This window comes from Pogoniulus pusillus, chromosome 18 (assembly GCF_015220805.1).
Source record: "Pogoniulus pusillus isolate bPogPus1 chromosome 18, bPogPus1.pri, whole genome shotgun sequence".
NCBI classification, from domain to species: domain Eukaryota; kingdom Metazoa; phylum Chordata; class Aves; order Piciformes; family Lybiidae; genus Pogoniulus; species Pogoniulus pusillus.
Window position 1 is genome coordinate 23811714 of NC_087281.1, and position 9042 is coordinate 23820755.

General features: G+C 47.8%; 1 long non-coding RNA gene across 2 annotated transcripts; it reads left to right on the top strand.

Moving 5' to 3' along the window:
- The first annotated feature begins 1334 nt into the window (after positions 1-1334).
- Positions 1335-6751, top strand: LOC135183609 (uncharacterized). 2 transcript variants are annotated; one of them, XR_010305617.1, is made up of 3 exons: positions 1335-1392; positions 1544-1702; positions 5373-6751. It is a non-coding gene; the product is annotated as an uncharacterized LOC135183609 (long non-coding RNA). The 2 variants fall into 2 exon arrangements; XR_010305616.1 differs by lacking the exon at positions 1544-1702 and having other exon boundaries at positions 1357-1392.
- The last annotated feature ends 2291 nt before the right edge of the window (positions 6752-9042 follow it).

The window sequence follows — 9042 nt, forward strand, 5'->3', positions numbered from 1 at the left end:
TCACCAAGGGCAAATCATGCCTGATGAACTTGGTGGCTTTCTATGATGCAGGTACAGCATCAGTGGATAAGGTAAGAGCAACTGATGCCACCTATCTAGACTTGTGTAAAGCTTTAGACACTGTTCCACATGACATCCTGGTCACCAAGTTGGAAAAGCATAGACTTGAGGAGCAGACCACTCACTGGCTAAAGCTGCATTTAGAGACTTGCCTTTGGCTCCATGTCCAAATGGATAGCAATGAACAAGTGGCATCCCTCTGGGGTCGATACTGGAACCGGTGTTGTTGAACACCTTTGTCTGCAATACAGACAGTGGCAATGAGTGCACCCTCAGCAAGTTTGCAGATGACTCCAAGCCACGAGGTGCAGTTGACACACTGGAGGGCAGGGATGCCACCCAGAGAGACTTGGACAGGCTGGAGAGGTGAGCCCATCCAACCTTGTGAAGTTCAAAAAGGCCAAGTGCAAGGTCCTACAGCTGGGTCAGGGCAATCCCAAGCACAAGTACCGGCTGGGTGAGGAGTGGCTCAAGAGCAGTCTCAAGGAGGAGCTGGGGGTGTCAACTGCTGAAAAACTCAACATGAGCTGGCAATGTGTGCTTGCAGCCCAGGAGGCCAGCTGTGTCCTGGGCTGCATCAAAAAAGGTGTGACCAGCAGGACAAGGGAGGTGATTCTCCCCATGTACTCTGCTCTAGTGAGACCTTACTTAGAGTGCTGGGTCCAGTTCTGGTGCCCCCACCATAAGGAGAACACTGAACTGTTGGAGCAGGTCCAGAGGAGAGCTATGAGAGTTGGGGCTGTTTGGTGTGGAGAAGGCTCCAGGGAAATGTTATAAGAAGTTCTTTACAGTGAGGGTGGTGAGACACTGGAACAGGTTGCCCAGGGATGCTGTGGATGCTCCCTCCCTGGAGGTGTTCAAGGTTAGGTTGGATGAGGCCTTGAGCGACCTGTTCTAGTGGGAGGTGTCCCTGGCTATGGCAGGGGTTTGGAACTGAGTCACAGAATGAACCAGGGTGGAAAAGACCTCCAGGATCATCGAGTCCAACCTATCCCCTAACCCTTCTAATTAACTAACCCACGGCACTAAGTGCCTCATCCAACCTCCTCTTAAACACCTCCAGGGGTGGGGCACTCCACCACCTCCCTGGGCAGCCCATTCCAATGCCAATCACTCCTTCTGTGAAGAATATAATCTTTGCTCCTTTCCCACCTCACATTTCTCCCTTTTTTCCCCCAAACCCACAGCACCTGGGTGCTGTTGCAGTCTCCTCCCACCCCAGGTGTGACCACTTTGCCCTCCCTGCTCACTCCCCTTTATAACTGGCCCCAGAAGAGGCAGTAGCCCTAAGTTTGCCCAACTGGGCAGAGGATCCTCCTCCCATCACTGCTGGTGAGTCTCCCACTGTGGTGAGTGTGCACTGGGTGTGTGGTGGAGGGGATCAAAAAGGCCGGGGGGCCTGGTGGCCCCCCGGCTATGTAGGACTAGGCTTGATGATTGATTGCTCTAACGTCACCCATGGGTGCTTTAATGTTCCTTCCAGCCTAGACCACTCTATGATTCTCTGGTTTTGTCTGCTTTGTGTCCTGCTTCTGAATACTTTGGCCAAATTGAGAATCCCATTAATCAAATAGTGGAGAAAGTGATCTTGGTGGTGAACAGCTGGTGCCTCCCATCTGATGTCCATCAAGGTTTCTTCAAGGTGAGCAAAGTGAAGGCTGAACTCCCTGGGTGCAGCCATCAGCCTACCAAAACCCAATTAAGCCCTAACAAAGAACCAAGATTTGCCATTGGAATGGGCTGCCCAGGGAGGTGGTGGAGTCACCATGCCTGGAGGTGTTGAAGCAAAGCCTGGCTGAGGCACTTAGTGCCATGGTCTGGTTGACTGGCTAGGGCTGGGTGCTAGGTTGGACTGGATGAGCTTGGAGCTCTCTTCCAACCTGGTTGATTCTATGACTGACTCACCTTAGAAAAGAGACAGATAAGCAGAATTTAATATTAAGATATGCAGAAAGATCAGTGTCATTTTTGGAGACACCTTGTGAATTGATTGTGCATTTAACAGTATTAGATTATACACAGCAGGCTGAACATGTAAAGGTTATATAAAGCACCTATTAGAAAGGGCAGATGCCACAGGCTGAAGGCTCTTGAAACTGTTTTCACCTATTTATTACTCCTAAAGATAAGCTCTTTTTTAAAACAGGCTTTTAAAAGAATTGTGGTCAAATCAATTAGAGTTAAATTAAATTGACTAGGACAGAATGAATTAAAAAATCCCTTCCTCAAACGAACAACTCAGCCCACACATCCAGCAGATGTGGTTCCCACCATGTCTGGGACAATACTAAATGAGCAGAACAAATTTGCCCTGATGTTTGCTGCTTGAAGCCTTCTCCTTGCACACGAGATGCCAGGCAAGAAGGCTCTGCTCACAGAGGTGGGAAAGCACTCAAAGTTCCTGATTGTCTGTGAGTGGGTTGCCCACAGAATTGCTTGGGTCTCATGGGTGGGCTGATAGGTGGAGTGTCCTACCTGAAGGAAGCCCTCTGCGTAGTGAAGAAGGTAGGGGGTCTTTTCCTGCTGCCTTCATCTTGATCCCATCAAGAGCAGATCTTAGAGCTTCTGAGGTTTGGCAACAAAGCACAAACTCCCTGGGGCAGTGACTCACTGAGAGTCAAAGCCAAGAAATACCACTCTGGAAAGGGCATGTGGATGTGTGGTGGGTAATAGGTGGAGAATAGGCCACCTCCCTGTGGGGGAGTGGGGTGACTACGATGCTTTGAGCACTGCCAAGACATTCAGATAGTGTAACAGCAAAGGTTTCTGATTGCTGCTATAACCAGAGGTGCTGCAGAGATGGATAAAACATCTTCCTGGGGTCAGCTCTTGCCTTTACCAAACACCAAAGCCCAGATAGGAAAACTTCAGCATTCTTTGATGAATATGTTTCATAGCTGCTGCCACAGCTGGGTGGGCTCCTGAGAAACTGAGTGTATCACTGCAAAGCTCTTTTCCTTCTGGATCCAGGTTTTATTTTGCTTCCAGCCTCCGTGCAATGGGTCAAACCCAATAAACCAGTCTAAAGCCATGTCTGTTTGGTTCATTCCTGTGCTCCTAGACCCTGCCCAGCACGATGCTGGGAAGATGGCACTCAGGATGGCTGTACGGAGTTCATTCCAGGATGCATGTGAAGTGTGTCTGGCCCAAGCAAGCAACAGCCCCCAGTGGAGGCAGTGGAAACAGGGAAGCTGAAGACTATAGAGAAGCATTAACATGAAGGCCAAAAAGTAAAACTTATTGCAGTTCCTTCTCTCTGTTCCTGCTTTTCTCAGTCCTAAAATCTCTGCAGGGGATGTTTAAAATGCCAGCCACATAACTACTCACTCACTTTGTGATTCCTGATACAAAAATGTAATGGAATCCAGCTCATACCCTTGGAGTGTGTATGCAGCAAAGGAAAAGAAGAATTGCACCTCTGCTTATAAAAGATCCCATCAAGGCAGTTGGCTTGAGATGAGCTGACAGGGTCCCACAAACATGGGTGACTTCCTCTGCAGTCCTTGCACAGAAGTACCAGAAATTATTTACTTGCTGAGCAATCAGGAACTGAAGAGAGAGGCAAGAAGCTGCACACACCTGGTGTTGCAAAATCAGTGGTAGGGGACTCTTGCTGTGTTTTTGGAGTATGTCACAGCCATGCACACAGCCTTTTCAGCACAGGACCACACGGTTTTAGGTGCAGACAGGATATTGAGGACAAAGTTGTGAAAGGTGTCCTTGCCTTTTCCTGGGAGCATAGAAAGTCTGTGTATATAGGAGAGCTTAGGTTTGAGCACCAGCAGATCAAGTCATGCATCTGCTGAAAATGCAAACTTCTGAGGCAAAAAGGGGAGAGTCACCAGGGAGCTGAAACACTTGAGACAGGCAAGATGCCCATGACATCCATAGCTCAGAAGTTACAATCAGAACGAGACACTGTGTGGAAGCTTCCCTTCACCTGATGTGCTGCCAAAAGTGGTGTTAAAAATGGCATAGGCTTGAACATGCTATGGGGCTTGGGATCTGATTTTCCAGGTTGTCAAGGAGAATCAAGCTAGCATTATCTTGATTTTCCAGCCTATCTAGGATTTGGTTAAGGAGGCATTTTCCATGGCTCTGTTCTCTGTCTGGCAGCAAAGTGACAGATGTGCAAAGCTGCGGAGCCGTTTCCAAGGTATCTCCTGAACACAGCATCCTGCTGTCAGCCCTTGGCTGTGACATTGCTTCATTCCCCTCCTGTTGCTGGACTCTGGAAGGAGTTTCATTTCCCTTCAGGATTATTTCTAGGGCTGCAGAAAAGAACTTGACTAATGAAGATGGCAATGCATAAGCTCCCCTGTTTTACTTTCTGTTGGCACACTGGGCCAAATCTCAGCTGTAGAGCAATAAGAAGTGGTCCCTTGTGGTGAAAAAGGTAGGTCGGGGTGGGGGGTGGGGAATGCAGAGAAAGGACTGATCTAAGGGAATGAAAGAAGTCTTTAAGCTCTCATTCCCTCAGCTTGCTTGGATGTCCCAAGTTTTGGGTTTGTTTTTGTTGATGTTGTTGCTTGTTTGCTTGTGTTGGGTGCTTCTGTTTTGGTTTGTTTGTGGATTTTGTTGGCTTGGTTGGTTGTTGGGTTATTTGGTATGGGGACACACCTCTCTCACCATTTCAAGTGCTTAGAAGTTTGGCTCATCATCTCCATGCTACTCTCACTTTAACTGGGGGAACTTTACAGTTTCAGTTTCACTTCTCTCCAGGTGAGTCAGGCCCTTTCATCAAGATATTTTGGTTATGATCCCTGTGTCAAAGAGACAGGAAGTAGAAATCTATTTCAGTAGCTGTAGAGAATTTTCCTGCCTGAGAGCTCCAAGCTTGGAAACTTAGAATCATAGAATCAGTCAGGGTTGGAAGGGACCACAAGGATCATCTAGTTCCAACCCCCCTGCCATAGGCAGGGACACCCTACCCTAGATCAGACTGGCCAGAGCCTCTCCCAGCCTGGCCTTATACACCTCCAGGGATGGGGCTTCCACACCTCCCTGGGCAACCCATCCTGGAGTCTCACCACCCTCATGGTGAAGAACTTCTTCCTAACATCCAGTCTGAATCTACCCATTTCCAGCTTTGTTCCATCCCCCCATGTCCTATCACTACCTGACAGCCTGAAGAGTCCTGGGGGAGACTGCATTGACAGAAGTCATCCAGGACTGAGCTCTGTAATCATCTGCTGCTGCTTATAGCTTGAGGAGAGGAAATACCACCTCACCCTTCTGCTCCCATAGCTCAGTGTGCTTGCAGCTGTTTGGTTTTCATTTTTCAACAGTGATAAAAGTTATTCATCTCTTAGGCTGAATTGGTAAGAGTGGTTCATCTGCACATTCAGCCTCAACAGACACATGGGAAAACGAGGAGTGGGAGTCTTCTCTGTGGCAGCAAGAAGGAGCTCAGAGAAGGTGTGGAAGAGCCATAGCAGCATATGGATGATCTCTCACAAGCTAGGGTGTCATATGCACAGACCTGAAAGCCCAGGGAATGACAGAGACAAGAATTATCTGAGAGGTTACTCAGTCTCCTCCTCATCCCCTCAGTGAGAGGAGCACTACTGACCTGAAAATATTTTGTTCTTTGCAAGCCATTCCAGGGCCTACTGTCCCTTCAGATGCCACCTATGTGCTGGTAGCAGAAACAAATGGTGCCATTAAACCCTTTGGTGGTGAACTGGGCAGCCAGACCCTTCCAGAACCATGGGTTTGCACCTGCTCTAAATACAAGCTCGGAACCCACCTCAGTCTGTACCATAGGATGTCACTTGTGACTCAAGTTCTGGCTGTGGACATGTTGCTGAAGCTGCTGTTATCCTGCTCTACTTTACTTGTCTGTTATTTTCTCCAGTAACAAGAAAATGTTGAGGAAGTCTCTTCCTTGTCCCCTCCCGGGGAGTTGGGTGACTGGTCCCAATGCCAGCTCAGCAGCCACGTCTGCACAGCCTAGCCAGAGTCACCCAGGGGCTAAACACCTTCAAAGAGAGGACTGGAAGGATTTGCTTGTGTTCACTTCCTAGGATCCTCTCTGCAAAAGACATGGGAGTGAACCCTCCTGGCCAGACCTGCAGTTCTGCCAGCTCACCATCCCAACAGAGACCAATACAGATGTTTTGCAGGAAGGAATTATTTTCTGCAGCAAACCCATTACGAAGCCTTTGGCTTGAGCTCTGAAGGTTTTATATCCTTTCTGTGCTTCTTAGATGCCTATGTTCTTTGCCTAACAGATATAGTGGGGAATCCTGGGGAGAGGTAAACAAAAGAGATAAAGACTCTGAAGCCCAGAGCTTGTTTGCCTGTGTCTGTTTAAATGCCATTCAACAAAGCTTTATTTGCACAAAGCAGTGAGGCCTGCATGTGGCCAGAAGTCTCTCCTGCCTGTTGTCTCTGTGTAGCCCATGTGCTCACTCCTTATCCCTGGTTTATACAGCTGGTCTGAGGACCACCCCAGGTAACAAAGAAAACAGCTCTTGAAGGATCTGCTGGGAATAGGAAGATGTCGTATTATTTACCAGGTTGGATTTATGCATGTGTGAGTGTGTTTAATGAGCAGCCCAGTGCCTGCTGGACTCCTGAGGCTGGAATTTATACAGGCCAGCATTTGGCTGCTGTAGTTTATCTTGAATGCAAGAATAATAAACTCAGCTGACAGGATGATGCATGCAAAGCATCTTCCCCTCCCACAGAGCGTGGCATAGGTGTCTGGTTTGCAGGGAGTCCTATTATTAAGTGATTAGCCTCACAGCATTATCAATATCAGATTGGCTAAGGGCTTTGGGGGATCAGCAGTACAGTAGACTCCATGTCCATCCATCATGGGGGCAGGCAGAAGCAGATGGTGGTGTGAGCACACTACCTGTGTAGGTGCAATAGAGACATGGGTCTGCCATGGGAAGACTGTCAGAAATATGGTTTTAAGTAACTACTTTGTTATTGGTAGCTCCATTATCAGATGGCTCTTTCTGTGTTGTTCTGGTGTCCCTTCTGGTCTCCTGCTTGTACTGTTACTGGCTTCCAGTCACCAAGAACAAAACCAAAACCACCCCAAGCACCACTGAATATGGCATTTCCTCAACTTTCAGGCAAGGCTGAATTATTCACCTCTAGTTAAGCTTCAGCACCCAGGTAGCTTCAGCCTGCTGTTTGTGCCAGTTCAGATGGTAACTCTGCCATCTGCCAAAGGCCAGGTCTTTGCAATTCTATTTTCATCACCTGGAACAATGCTGAAAAGACCATTAAAAAAAGCCCTCAGTAGCTTGCTACACTGGCTATGTTCACCCTGAATAGACATTGAGACTCAAATCTTCAAAGGTAGATCAAGTACTTCAGAGGATCTGATTGTAACTATTCAAATTGCATCCTGCTCATATCATAAATGATGCTTACTCATTTGATGATGCAAAAGGCTCTTCACAGCCACACCTCACCCTACATGTTTCCTCTTGTTGGTGCTTTTTATCTTACCCTGGCTGTGACAACAAACCCCTCCTAGGTAAGGGCCAACTACTGCAGTTTGTTACATACATTTACAGTGCTGTACACATGAGTGGTTACAGCAGATTGTCTATCTGTTGGGATTATCCTTCCCCAAAGTGCAGCTGCTCACCTGACCTCTCAGAAGAGGAAACATTGGGCCAAGTACAATCAGGCCAGGCTGACACTTGTAAGAAAACTGGGGTTTAATCCATTATGTCCACATAGAAGGGACTGGAGTGTAGTTTATAAAGCCTTTCTAATTTCCTTACCTCCCAGCAAGTTTTAGTGTCACAGGGGATTTGATCGTATGCTCCTGGAAGATGGAGGTTTTAATCTTACAATCTGGACATGTAAGCAGACACTTCCCTGATCCCACCCATCCCAAAAGCCAAGAGAGAAATGGTTGCAAAGAATTTAGGCCCCTCCTGACTCAAATGCTAATGTGATGTCTGTCTGCACAGGCATGCTGTGCAGGAAACCTAAAGTCCAAGTGTCTCTCAGCATTGCTTTGGAACTTGGAGCAGTACTGCAGATGCTTGCAGAAGTTCATAAAGGAGTTGTGAAGGAGGCAGAGCAAACATAGGGGAGATTACAAGCTTACCAAAACACTCTGGTAGAGCAAGACTTGAAAACCTCAACCCTGACCACCCACTTCACGAGAGCAGTTTCAGCCAAACAATGACAGCAGCTTTCTTGTGAGAAAAAGAACTGGGCCCTCTGGCTTGCTCCCTTACGTGGAGGGAGTGTTGTCAGGGCCTGGCACTGGCTTGTCCAGGGCTCTGTTAGCTGCAGCTGCTGTCTGGGTATGGAAACTTTGCTGCAGCTAAAGGAGAGCGCTGCTGTCTAACACAAAACAGTGCATTGCCTGGAAAAGTAGAAGGCCACTTCAGCTACCTGAAATCCCTTGCTCTGTGTATTGCTTCACAGTTCCCAAACAGGTGGGAGCTCCTACAAGCATCAGCTTTTCTCTACCTGAGAGGACATATTTTGGGGGAAACAGAACCTGATCCACTGAGGTCAGTGGAAAGTCACACACTGATTAGCATGGTCCTTGCAGTGGGTCCAAGAGAGGTATCACACAACTTCAGTGATGTTACCCAGATCCTTCATTTGCATTCTGTCTCGCTCTCTGTTTCCTGCTGTCTGTTTTCCCTCTGAGCATGGAGACAGGTTTACCCCAGCAAACTACAAAACCTCTTCTGCTTCTCTTTCATGAAATCGCTTGTATTTCTTCATCCCCTGAATTCCTCTGCACAAAAACCACCCTTCTTTTTCTTCAGCATGTTTCCCCTAAGCCAGCCAAGTTACAAGCCATCATTTTCAAGGAACTACCTCCAGAAGCAAGTCACAATGTTGTTTTTTCCACAACAAACCAAACAGAGCAGAAGTTGGTTAGCAGGGCAGGATCAGCATCGCTTCCCTGCTGGTCTGGGGCTTGTGCCAGCACGTCCCATATTTGACCAATCCCAAGTGTGGCATCACACCCCCCCACACTGTGCA